Below are 12,978 nucleotides of genomic sequence, written 5' to 3'. Positions count from 1 at the left end.
CCTAAGAGGGCTATGGGAGTTATATATACTCATTCTAACCCTGTCTTTCTCCTAAGAGGGCTATGGGAGTTATATATACTCATTCTAACCCTGTCTTTCTCCTAAGAGGGCTATGGGAGTTATATATACTCATTCTAACCCTGTCTTTCTCCTAAGAGGGCTATGGGAGTTATATATACTCATTCTAACCCTGTCTTTCTCCTAAGAGGGCTATGGGAGTTATATATACTCATTCTAACCCTGTCTTTCTCCTAAGAGGGCTATGGGAGTTATATATACTCATTCTAACCCTGTCTTTCTCCTAAGAGGGCTATGGGAGTTATATATACTCATTCTAACCCTGTCTTTCTCCTAAGAGGGCTATGGGAGTTATATATACTCATTCTAACCCTGTCTTTCTCCTAAGAGGGCTATGGGAGTTATATATACTCATTCTAACCCTGTCTTTCTCCTAAGAGGGCTATGGGAGTTCTACTGTCCTCATTCTAACCCTGTCTCTATGGGAGTTCTACTGTCCTCATTCTAACCCTGTCTCTATGGGAGTTCTACTGTCCTCATTCTAACCCTGTCTTTCTCCTAAGAGGGCTATGGGAGTTATATATACTCATTCTAACCCTGTCTTTCTCCTAAGAGGGCTATGGGAGTTATATATACTCATTCTAACCCTGTCTTTCTCCTAAGAGGGCTATGGGAGTTATATATACTCATTCTAACCCTGTCTTTCTCCTAAGAGGGCTATGGGAGTTATATATACTCATTCTAACCCTGTCTTTCTCCTAAGAGGGCTATGGGAGTTATATATACTCATTCTAACCCTGTCTTTCTCCTAAGAGGGCTATGGGAGTTATATATACTCATTCTAACCCTGTCTTTCTCCTAAGAGGGCTATGGGAGTTATATATACTCATTCTCACCCTGTCTTTCTCCTGAGAGGGCTATGGGAGTTCTACTGTCCTCATTCTAACCCTGTCTTTCTCCTAAGAGGGCTATGGGAGTTCTATATACTCATTCTAACCCGGTCGTTCTCCTAAGAAGGCTACGGGAGTTCTACTGTCCTCATTCTAACCCTGTCTTTCTCCTAAGAGGGCTATGGGAGTTCTACTGTCCTCATTCTAACCCTGTCTTTCTCCTAAGAGGGCTATGGGAGTTATATATACTCATTCTAACCCCGTCTTTCTCCTAAGAGGGCTATGGGAGTTATATATACTCATTCTAACCCTAGAGGGAATTGTCTTCCTATATGCACCTCAGTGAGTTACTGTCCCTATTGTGTAGGTTATACTGGTGCTACTGTTGTAATGATGTCACTTTAAATCTGATCACCACGACAGGCTAAACATGATCTGTATGTTACAGTAAGGTATTGTTTCCAACAGGTGGCGTCACTCCTACGTCATGCCGGTCCCTCGTCTGACCAAGGACAACACCTTGTTTGTGTGAATCTCAGTGTCTGTACTAGACCTGTTGGAGAGTTTGTAGGAGTGTGTGTGAACGTGTGTCCATGCCTCTCTCTGTGTGTGTGTGTGTGTGTGTGTGTGTGTGTGTGTGTGTGTGTGTGTGTGTGTGTGTGTGTGTGTGTGTGTGTGTGTGTGTCCGTGTGTGTGTCCGTGTGTGTGTCCGTGTGTGTGTCCGTGTGTGTGTCCGTGTGTGTGTCCGTGTGTGTGTCCGTGTGTGTGCATATGTGTGTGTTTGAGCCCGGTCCTGTCTGTGGGTGTGTAGACCAATTAAAGCAGGTGAGATTGATCACCTCAGGCTCTCCCCACCGTCTGGGCTTCCTGCAGTCAACAGGAAATGAGATGGCCTCGTTTAGCTGACGTCGCGCCACCATGACAAATCACCCGCACAGAAGCCATGCAGGTCCTGTGGCCTCCTCTCTCTTCTTTCTTCTCCTCTCTTGTCTTTTCTACTGCTCTTTGTTTCTCGAACCTCTCTTCCCCCATTCCTCATTCCCTTTGTCCCCTTTATGTCTCCAAGTTCTCACATTTCTCCTCCTCTTTCTGTCTCCAACCTCTCTTCTTCCTCTGTGTCCCATGCCTATTTCTCCTCCCCTTTATCTGCTCTCCTCTCTCTTGTTTTCTCCCGTCTCTCTTCCTCCAGTGTGGAGAAAATACAATGTCTGTGGGTTTTCATTTAACTGCAGGAGCACCAAAAATAAAATAACTGTGCTAATGTCCATGACAATAAGGGTAGTTACAGGCCGTAGTGGGTATGACCCATGCTAATGTCCATGACAATAAGGGTAGTTACAGGCCGTAGTGGGTATGACCCATGCTAATGTCCATGACAATAAGGGTAGTTCCAGGCCGTAGTGGGTATGACCCATGCTAATGTCCATGACAATAAGGGTAGTTACAGGCCATAGTGGGTATGACCCATGCTAATGTCCATGACAATAAGGGTAGTTACAGGCCGTAGTGGGTATGACCCATGCTAATGTCCATGACAATAAGGGTAGTTACAGGCCGTAGTGGGTATGACCCATGCTAATGTCCATGACAATAAGGGTAGTTACAGGCCGTAGTGGGTATGACCCATGCTAATGTCCATGACAATAAGGGTAGTTACAGGCCGTAGTGGGTATGACCCATGCTAATGTCCATGACAATAAGGGTAGTTACAGGCCGTAGTGGGTATGACCCATGCTAATGTCCATGACAATAAGGGTAGTTACAGGCCGTAGTGGGTATGACCCATGCTAATGTCCATGACAATAAGGGTAGTTACAGGCCGTAGTGGATATGAACCATGCTAATGTCCATGACAATAAGGGTAGTTACAGGCCGTAGTGGGTATGACCCATGCTAATGTCCATGACAATAAGGGTAGTTACAGGCCGTAGTGGGTATGACCCATGCTAATGTCCATGACAATAAGGGTAGTTACAGGCCGTAGTGGGTATGACCCATGCTAATGTCCATGACAATAAGGGTAGTTACAGGCCGTAGTGGGTATGACCCATGCTAATGTCCATGACAATAAGGGTAGTTACAGGCCATAGTGGGTATGACCCATGCTAATGTCCATGACAATAAGGGTAGTTACAGGCCGTAGTGGATATGAACCATGCTAATGTCCATGACAATAAGGGTAGTTACAGGCCGTAGTGGGTATGACCCATGCTAATGTCCATGACAATAAGGGTAGTTACAGGCCATAGTGGGTATGACCCATGCTAATGTCCATGACAATAAGGGTAGTTACAGGCCGTAGTGGGTATGACCCATGCTAATGTCCATGACAATAAGGGTAGTTACAGGCCGTAGTGGATATGACCCATGCTAATGTCCATGACAATAAGGGTAGTTACAGGCCGTAGTGGGTATGACCCATGCTAATGTCCATGACAATAAGGGTAGTTACAGGCTGTAGTGGCTATGCAACAACACACTTCCCCTCGAACAATAGAACATATGGACAGGCGCACACACACACACACACAAACTGCACAAGCTAGCTTACACACACACCAATGCCCTGGCCCGCACAATGCATCTCTTTGCCAAGGCCCAGTGGTTTTCCTCTGAATAGTGTTGTCTGAGAGGAGGCAGGCAGCTCGTAGAAAACCAGGGAGATTGACCCATTAGGCCTTGAGAGCAGAGGGAGGACGGCCTCTATAATGGGAGTGTATGGGGGTAAATCGCTGCTTTGTGCATACTGTATAATAACATATAATGGAGGTCTATGGAGGGGAAAGCAGGTGATTGGGCTGTTCTGCACTGTCGGTTGTTCAATGGGGGGCTATAGAGAGAGATGTGGGTGATTGACATTGGGTCAGTTGGGGCAATTTAAGCTCTTCAGAAAGGGCCCAATCATGTCCTCCAAGGCTTAAAACGGCTGAACTGAACGGCTGAAGCCATTTCCCCTTTACACTCCTAATAAGAGCGAGCAAATGCCTCACTTACAGGTACCGAACCCAACGTCCCACAATACACATCCCCATCCACCTCCTTCGTACAGTAGCTGACGACCCAATCAGTCCCCATGAGTTAGGGAAAGGCAGGTGTGGTCCAGGCTGTTGCACTATACAGTATCTCTCTGCTCCTGAATGCTTTATCGTTTGGACATTTTTCCAATTACAAGAGTGGGATTTACAGGAAGCAATAAACAGGCTATTTCCTGCAGGTGCTGTTTAAGGAAGCGGAGAAGAGGAAACAGTTGGATAACAACAGAGGGGCTTAAGTAAAATAGCTACACCGCAGGGTGTTTATACAAGGGCATGTGCTAACGTACTGGCAACCTTTCACCTTATCTCACTTAAAGACCATATGAATACATACAAGACATACATTTTTCTTTTAGGTGTTTTTTTGGCTGGAGAACCATGTAAAAAGAGATTGAAACTCAATTCAAGGTGACATTAGGTGTGAAAACAGGGCTGAGAATGATTTGACCTTTAGATCCTTCTCCCACGACAAGATAGTCAGATAAGCTTCTGACTGTCTGAGAAAAGCCTTCTATCTCAGCATAGAAATCCAAGTCCTCTCAAACTTCAAGCTCAATGTCAAATGAACACAGTGGGTGATTTATTAAGTAGAAGGTGGCTCCAACAGGGTCAAACTGAAGCCAAACTTACAGGACCAAGGATGAGGGGTGAAGTTAGATGGAGCGAGGAGGGTAAAGCACCAGACCCTGGGATACAAATCAATGAGGCTGGATTGCTAGAGTTATGTACCAACACAGATCCATCTGGATCACCTAGAGGGGGGTTTAAACCACCCCAAAAAGAAAACAGACTTTCTTGGAACTAGGAAAACGTGTGTACACACACACACACACACACACACACACACACACACCACACTCTTGCTCACTCACACACACACACTCACAAATGTGTACACACACACACACAGAGTGTGTCCTCCAAGAAAACACTTAACCCTCGACTAAGCTCAGACAAAAGCCTTGGGGCCTTAAAATTGACAGTCAATTTGCCCTCTGGTAATGACAGAGCTGCTGCTTTGAAATATGCACTGAGTGTACACAACTACATTTTCATGACAGACTGACCAGGTGAAAGATATGATCCCTTCTCCTTATCCCTTTTTCTCCCCAATTTCGTGGTATCAGTCTAGTTAAAGTCTTGTCTCATCGCTGCAACTCCCGTACGGACTCGTGAGAGGCGAAGGTCGAGAGCCATGCGTCCTCCGAAACACAACCCAACCAAGCCGAACTGCTTCTTGACACAAAACACACTTAACCCGGAAGCCAGCCGCACCAATGTGTAGGAGGAAACACCGTACACCTGGCGACTGTGTCAGTGTGCACTAAACCCGGCCCGCCACAGGAGTCGCTACATCACGCACTAGTGGTGTGCCGGGCGCAGTGCGTGCTAAACAGGTCGCCAGGTGCACGGTGTTTCCTCCGACACATTGGTGCGGCTGGCTTCCGGGTTGGATGCGTGCTGTGTTAAGAAGCAGTGCGGTTGGGTTGTGTTTCGGAGGACGCAAGGCTTTCGTCCTACGTCTCTCCTAAGCATTTTGAGACACCCGCAATAACATCTGCTAAATATGTGCACGCGACCAATAAAATGTGATGTGATTTGAATAAATACATTTGATTTGATGCATTAAGGTCAAAGACTGTCCCCAAAATGACACCCCCTTCTTCTCTGCATATTGCTCTGGACAAAATGTGTAGACTGGATGCACTCGAGCTCGCTCGATCCTCCCTCCCTCCCCCAGCATTGCATTTGGACCCTGCAGGGTCTCCCCATCCTCCGGACCAGGTAGTCACCGCCTGATTGAAGGTGAAAAGAGAAACTGCCATAAAGAAAGACTGGACGGTGGAGCGAGGGACGACCCCCCTGACGAAGACTAGCGGGGAAGGAGGGAGGAGGGAAAGAGGGGAGGGGGGTGAAAAAGAAGAGAGAGGAACAGAAAATAGGAGGATGATTGAACATTTGGTAACCTCATGAGGAGTATGAAAAGTAACCTATTATGCCACCCCGTCCCCACAGACCCCCGTGTCCCCCCCCCACCGTTCCTTTTCTCCATAGTGACGCCTTGCTGAAATGGATCAATCAAATAAAATGACATGGCTCTGTATTTGGGGGCAGTCGTGTCGACGATGAGATGCAATTCCAGCAGCGGGCGTCACCCCTGTGCTTTGGCTGTCATATCCACAGCAAGGATATTACCTACACATCCCAATACAGAGCACAGGTTGGAATGGCTTCCCTTCAGAAGGCAGAGGCTCACTCACACACAGACATTACCATATCATACGGGCTACTGTGTGCAGTACTGTCTCATATGAATATGGTTCAATTATTTATAGATCTCTTCATATCACGTACAGAGCTGTCTGTCTGTCTGTCGCTGTGTGTTTGTGTTGCAGCTAACTGAAGATGCCCTGAGGGGGAAGGAACAGACAACCTTGACCTCTGACCTTTTGCTTGTGTTCTTCTGCTGAGAAGTGACAGTGTGTGTGTGTGTGTGTGTGTGTGTGTGTGTGTGTGTGTGTGTGTGTGTGTGTGTGTGTGTGTGTGTGTGTGTGTGTGTGTGTGTGTGTGTGTGTGTGTGTGTGTGTGTGTGTGTGTGTGTTATTTTTGCACAGTGTGTGTGTGTGTGAGCGCACACACAAGTATGGTTGTGCCTGCACTGTTTAGGAGGTTAGTTGGGGTCAGCTGACTGGACATGCCTGCTGTCATTAAGTCCTCTGATTTCTGAGTGAGCGGAGGAGAAGGGCGATGGGGAAGGAAAATTAAGGACAGAGGAAAGGAGAGGAGAGAAGGACGCCCTCACCTGAGGGGAGGATGGGGGTAAATGAGGGAAAGAGAGAGGGCAGTCGAGCGTTAAGAAAGAGATGAGGGTAAACCAGGGCAGATCCTTCCATAGAGGTTACAGTGTGTTTAGGTCATTGGCAGGCAGAGTCATAGTAACCTTAAGAGGACGCTGGTACAACACTGCAGCAACCTCCACGTAACCATAGCAACAGATCTATGCTGCTTGGGTGGCCTGTCTCAGTCTGTGAGGGTGCCGTTGGGTGAGGGTGTCGTTGGGTGAGGGTGCCGTTGGGTGAGGGTGCCGTTGGGCGAGGGTGCCGTTGGGTGAGGGTGTCGTTGGGTGAGGGTGTCGTTGGGTGAGGGTGCCGTTGGGTGAGGGTGTCGTTGGGTGAGGGTGTCGTTGGGTGAGGGTGTCGTTGGGTGAGGGTGTCGTTGGGTGAGGGTGTCGTTGGGTGAGGGTGTCGTTGGGTGAGGGTGTCGTTGGGTGAGGGTGTCGTTGGGTGAGGGTGTCGTTGGGTGAGGGTGTGGTTGGGTGAGGGTGTCGTTGGGTGAGGGTGTCGTTGGGTGAGGGTGTCGTTGGGTGAGGGTGTCGTTGGGTGAGGGTGTCGTTGGGTGAGGGTGTTTGGTGAGTGTGTTTCCCAGGGAAAAACATTCAATAAACTTGGAATGTAAAGTAAATGTGTTTGTTTTGACTAGTGAAATAGTTCTGAGAGAAGCCTTGCCACATTAAAAGACAAGTCGTTTCATCACAACACTCTCTTGGATATAGGCTTTGGTTGAATAACAGTATTGTTTTGCTATAATACGGCTGATCGCCATATTATATATCAATGACACCCAACGGACTCCCAGCAGGTCAGTATTAAAAGAAAGATGCCACTCCATTCTCCAGCGTCACAGACACTTTCAAGAGCCACTTTGGAATTTTCTCATTAAGCCACGCGCAAGTTTCGGTGCAGTTGTCAAGGGAGCTGGTGGCAATACTCAATGCTGCTGTTTCACAAAGTTCCAATCTAATTTGCACTTGACACCCTTCATTTCCATAATATGTTCCTTCCTTCCCTCTCTCTCATATCTTTAGATGGGGCTGGTGTGTATATGTCTGTTTGGGTGGGGCTGCTCGGGGTGGAGCGCGCCTCGTCGGCTGATTTGGGACAATTTGTGGGAATGTCGTTGGGAGCACGTAAACAGACAAGCTAATCAGGAACACAACAGCCCTAATCAGACTGGAGTTAAATACCTGATGCTTAATGAATACCACCCCACTATTATGACAGGACTAAATAACATGTCTGTAAAATGCACCCGGGTCCACCTAGTATCAGACCAGACGTGGGTCCACCTAGGATCAGACCAGACGTGGGTCCACCTAGTATCAGACCAGACGAGGGTCCACCTAGTATCAGACCAGAAGTGGGTCCACCTAGTATCAGACCAGACGTGGGTCCACCTAGTATCAGACCAGACGAGGGTCCACCTAGTATCAGACCAGACGTGGGTCCACCTAGTATCAGACCAGACGTGGGTCCACCTAGTATCAGACCAGACGAGGGTCCACCTAGTATCAGACCAGACGTGGGTCCACCTAGGATCAGACCAGACGTGGGTCCACCTAGTATCAGACCAGACGTGGGTCCACCTAGGATCAGACCAGACGAGGGACCACCTAGGATCAGACCAGACGAGGGTCCACCTAGTATCAGACCAGACGAGGGTCCACCTAGTATCAGACCAGACGAGGGTCCACCTAGTATCAGACCAGACGAGGGTCCACCTAGGATCAGACCAGACGAGGGTCCACCTAGTATCAGACCAGACGAGGGTCCACCTAGTATCAGACCAGACGAGGGTCCACCTAGTATCAGACCAGACGAGGGTCCACCTAGGATCAGACCAGACGCGGGTCCACCTAGTATCAGACCAGACGAGGGTCCACCTAGTATCAGACCAGAAGTGGGTCCACCTAGGATCAGACCAGACGAGGGTCCACCTCGTATCAGACCAGACGAGGGACCACCTAGGATCAGACCTGGGATCAGACACTCACCCATAACACGGCTGAACCCACCAGGGAACTCAGAATCCAATACTGTATAAATATGTCAAAAGTGTCTGTGTGCCTGAAATATCAGGCCTTGTATTTTTGTTTATGCCTGGATTCCCCTTCTCCCCGCCTCCACATCACACCCTACATCCTCACAGCAGACCGAAGCAGGGTGAGAAGGTGAGAATGAGGGGAGAAACGATGCGTTGTACTTAGCAAATTGCATTTGAAACCAGGAGGGAATAAATACAGGAGATAAATCCAAGCTCTAATGTGCCTGAAATCCATTAGAAATCTCCTATTCACACATCAGAGAAATCACATTACAAGACGGCTAATGTCATTTCTCTGGTTTTTGACTGAGCGTCGCTGCGAGAGTGAGACAGAAACATCAAACATAATGGATTTTCACCTCTTTTTTTCTCCTCTCTCTCTTTCTTTCTCTCATTCTATTCCGTTAGGATATTACATTCAGGGGTAGTCTTTCTTGGGGAGGTAATGAATTTAGCCAGGGAAGTCTGGAGAGGTAGGCTGGAGGGTTTTTGTGAATGTGTCAGAGCTTCGCTATTCAGCTTTCTGCCATAAACACACTGATTCAGACTTCTGTACTTTGAAAAAGGTTTCCGAAGTTCCACAAGCCAGGGGATATTAGACAGAAAACCGAGGAGGGGAGGGGCTGTTTCTTTGTTCTGACTCGATCACAAACGGACAGCTTGGGTTTTACACATTCTGCACATCAGAACAGGAAGGCCACTACTGCAACATGACTGGGCTTTAGTCAGACAGAAGAGCTACACAGGGGAGGGAAGAGGGGAGAGAGAGATAAAACAGCCATCACCTACAGAGAAATTAACCTGGAGAAGAGTCCCCTAAGCAAGCTTGTCCTGGGGCTCTGTTCACAAACACAAACACACCCCACAGAGCCCCAGGACAGCAACACAATTAGACCCAAACGATAATTACTTGACACATTGGAAAGAACTTACAAAAAAACAGAGCAAACTAGAATGCTATTTGGCCCTAAACAGAGAGAACACAGTGGCAGAATACCTGACCACCGTGACTGACCCAAACTTAAGGAAAGCTTTGACTATGTACAGACTCAGTGAGCATAGCCTTGCTATTGAAAAAGGCAGCAGATGGCAGACCTCAAGAGAAGACAGGCTATGTGCACCCTGCCCACAAATGAGGTGGAAACTGAGCTGCACTTCCTAACCTCCTGCCCAATATATGACCATATTAGTGGGACATATTTCCCTCAGATTACACAGATCCACAGAGTTCGAAAACAAATCCAATTTTAATAAACTTCCATGTCTATTGGGTGAAATACCACAGTGTGCAATCACAGAGGCAAGATTTGTGACCTGTTGCCACAAGAAAAGGGCAACCAGTGAAGAACAAACACCGCTGTAAATACAACCCATATTTATTTGCACATCATTACAACACTGCATATATATATGTATATATATATGACATGTGAAATATCTTTATTATTTTGGAACTTTTGTAAGGGTAATGTTTACTGTTAATTTATTGTTTATTTCACTTTTGCTTATTATCTATTTCACTTGCTTTGGCAATGTAAACATCTGTTTCCCCTGCCAATAAAGCCCCTTAAATAGAGAGAGAGAGAGAGAGAGAGAGAGAGAGAGAGAGAGAGAGAGAGAGAGAGAGAGAGAGAGAGAGAGAGAGAGAGAGAGAGAGAGAGAGAGAGAGAGAGAGAGAGAGAGAGAGAGAGAGAGAGAGAGAGAGAGAGAGAGAGAGAGAGAGAGAGAGAGAGAGAGAGAGAGAGAGAGACAGAGAGAGACAGAGAGAGAGAGAGAGAGAGAGAGAGAGAGAGAGAGAGAGAGAGAGACAGAGAGAGACAGAGAGAGAGAGAGACAGAGAGAGAGACAGAGAGAGAGAGAGAGAGAGAGAGAGAGAGAGAGACAGAGAGAGAGAGAGAGAGAGAGAGAGAGAGACAGAGAGAGAGAGAGAGAGAGAGACAGAGAGAGACAGAGAGAGAGAGAGAGAGACAGAGAGAGACAGAGAGAGAGACAGTGAGAGAGACAGAGAGACAGAGAGAGACAGAGAGAGACAGAGAGACAGAGAGAGAGAGAGACAAGAGAGAGACAGAGAGACAGAGAGAGAGACAGAGAGAGAGACAGAGAGAGACAGAGAGAGACAGAGAGAGACAGAGAGAGAGAGAGAGAGACAAGAGAGAGACAGAGAGAGAGACAGAGAGAGAGAGAGAGAGAGAGAGAGAGAGACAGAGAGAGAGAGAGAGAGAGAGAGAGAGAGACAGAGAGAGAGACAGAGAGAGACAGAGACAGAGAGAGAGACAGAGAGACAGAGAGAGAGACAGAGAGAGACAGAGAGAGAGACAGAGAGAGAGAGAGAGAGAGAGAGAGAGAGAGACAGAGACAGAGAGAGAGAGAGAGAGACAGAGACAGAGAGAGAGAGAGAGAGAGAGAGAGAGAGAGAGACAGAGAGAGAGAGAGAGACAGAGAGAGAGAGAGAGAGAGAGAGAGACAGAGAGACAGAGAGAGAGAGAGAGAGAGAGAGAGAGAGAGAAGTAAAGGGAGTGAAATGAGTGAAAGAAGGAAGGAGATCCATAGAGGAAAGAGAAAGAGAGATGAGGCTTGTTAAAAATAGACAGCATCTTCTCAGTAAGAACCCATCTCCAACCCTGACGTCACAAGACCATGTATTCCAATAAAACACTACTGCATTTCCAGAAAACCAACCCTGAGACAAAATCCTAATTGATTGGTTCAACTAGAGAAGCCCGTAGCCAGCAGAGGAACACGGCATTGAACTACATGAAAGTAACTACCTGTATGTATACAAGTACCTCATTTTACTCACTTAGTGAATGTAAATAACCCTGGAAATCACTTAAATGTGTATTCACAGTAGCCCCAGTAGTTCCTCACTTCTTCTGACTCCTCACACCATGTTGCAACAGGGAATATGATTTCCAACGCACCCCTGAATACAAATAGGCTTCAATCAAGTCTATTTAAATGAACGGTGGTTTACACCTGGTGGGGAAACTGAAGCAGCAGCAAGAGTAGAACTAAGAGTTACATAGAACATTACATAACGTTACATCTTCCATCCTCCAGCATGTAATTCACTGACTGGGCTCCGTTAATACAACACTATGAGGTGTGTGGAGCAGTCAACCCTCACCTGATTCATAGCTACACAACCGCGCACGCACACACACACACACACACACACGCACGCACGCACGCACACAAGGTTGAGGTTAATTGCAATTCAATTCTTGAAAATCAATCTTGAAATTGAGAATTGACATTAAATTCAATTAGAATTAGACTGTTTGGACTGTTTAAAAATAATTAGAATTAAATAGAAATTGTAAAAGCATGTAATCTTTGGAATTGAATTAAACTGGAATTCAATATTTGTACATTTTCCAGTTAATGGAATTAATGAATTTAGTATAAAAATGTTACTGCAAGCTTTTTTACATACATTTCTATATTTTCAGTATAGCTAAGCTGTCTGGACATGATCAGACTGGGGAAATTGAATTTGTGGAATTGTTAGGGATAATATAGATTTGGGAATATAATTATTGGAATTGACCTAACATTGGAAATGAAAGGAATTGAGTTAACTCTGAATTCAAAGACTAACCTGGAATTTTAATTGAATTACATAGAATTTACAGGGAGAGGGAACTGAATAAGAATTGCATTTGTGGAATTAACCCCAACCCTGCACCCCCCACACACACACACACACATACACACTCCATTCAGTGCAACACTCAACACTCAAGGACTTTCATTCCTTCTCCAAAGTTCAGACTCCTTTCCTTTAGTCAGCAGCACCTCACTTATGTGTGTGTGTGTGTGTGTGTGTGTGTGTGTGTGTGTGTGTGTGTGTGTGTGTGTGTGTGTGTGTGTGTGTGTGTGTGTGTGTGTGTGTGTGTGTGTGTGTATACTTTCTCTCTTGTTATTCTCTGACAATGTGTAGGAAGTGTTGGTTGAATGATCAAAAGTCTTCTGTCACAAACAGACCCCTATTCATATCCACTGTGTTGTTAGAATTATCCCTCACAAACAAACATCCCTTTATCCAACTCCAATAACAGCCAATTACACACTTTGATTTCTATTTAGCTCCCGTTTGTCTCTGGTTGCTGTTTAGCTGCTATTGGATTAAAGAGAACTGTTAGTGGAGACTA

General features: G+C 46.4%; 1 long non-coding RNA gene across 1 annotated transcript; it reads right to left on the bottom strand.

Moving 5' to 3' along the window:
• Positions 1–6,605: 6,605 nt before the first annotated feature.
• Positions 6,606–8,669, bottom strand: LOC127929263 (uncharacterized). Its single transcript, XR_008134188.1, has 3 exons — positions 8,448–8,669; positions 8,178–8,393; positions 6,606–8,123 (listed from the first exon to the last, which is right to left on the bottom strand). It is a non-coding gene; the product is annotated as an uncharacterized LOC127929263 (long non-coding RNA).
• Positions 8,670–12,978: the final 4,309 nt, after the last annotated feature.

The sequence above is a fragment of the Oncorhynchus keta genome, unplaced genomic scaffold (genome assembly GCF_023373465.1).
Source record: "Oncorhynchus keta strain PuntledgeMale-10-30-2019 unplaced genomic scaffold, Oket_V2 Un_scaffold_630_pilon_pilon, whole genome shotgun sequence".
NCBI lineage: Eukaryota > Metazoa > Chordata > Actinopteri > Salmoniformes > Salmonidae > Oncorhynchus > Oncorhynchus keta.
This window is presented reverse-complemented; position numbering and strand designations above follow the sequence as displayed.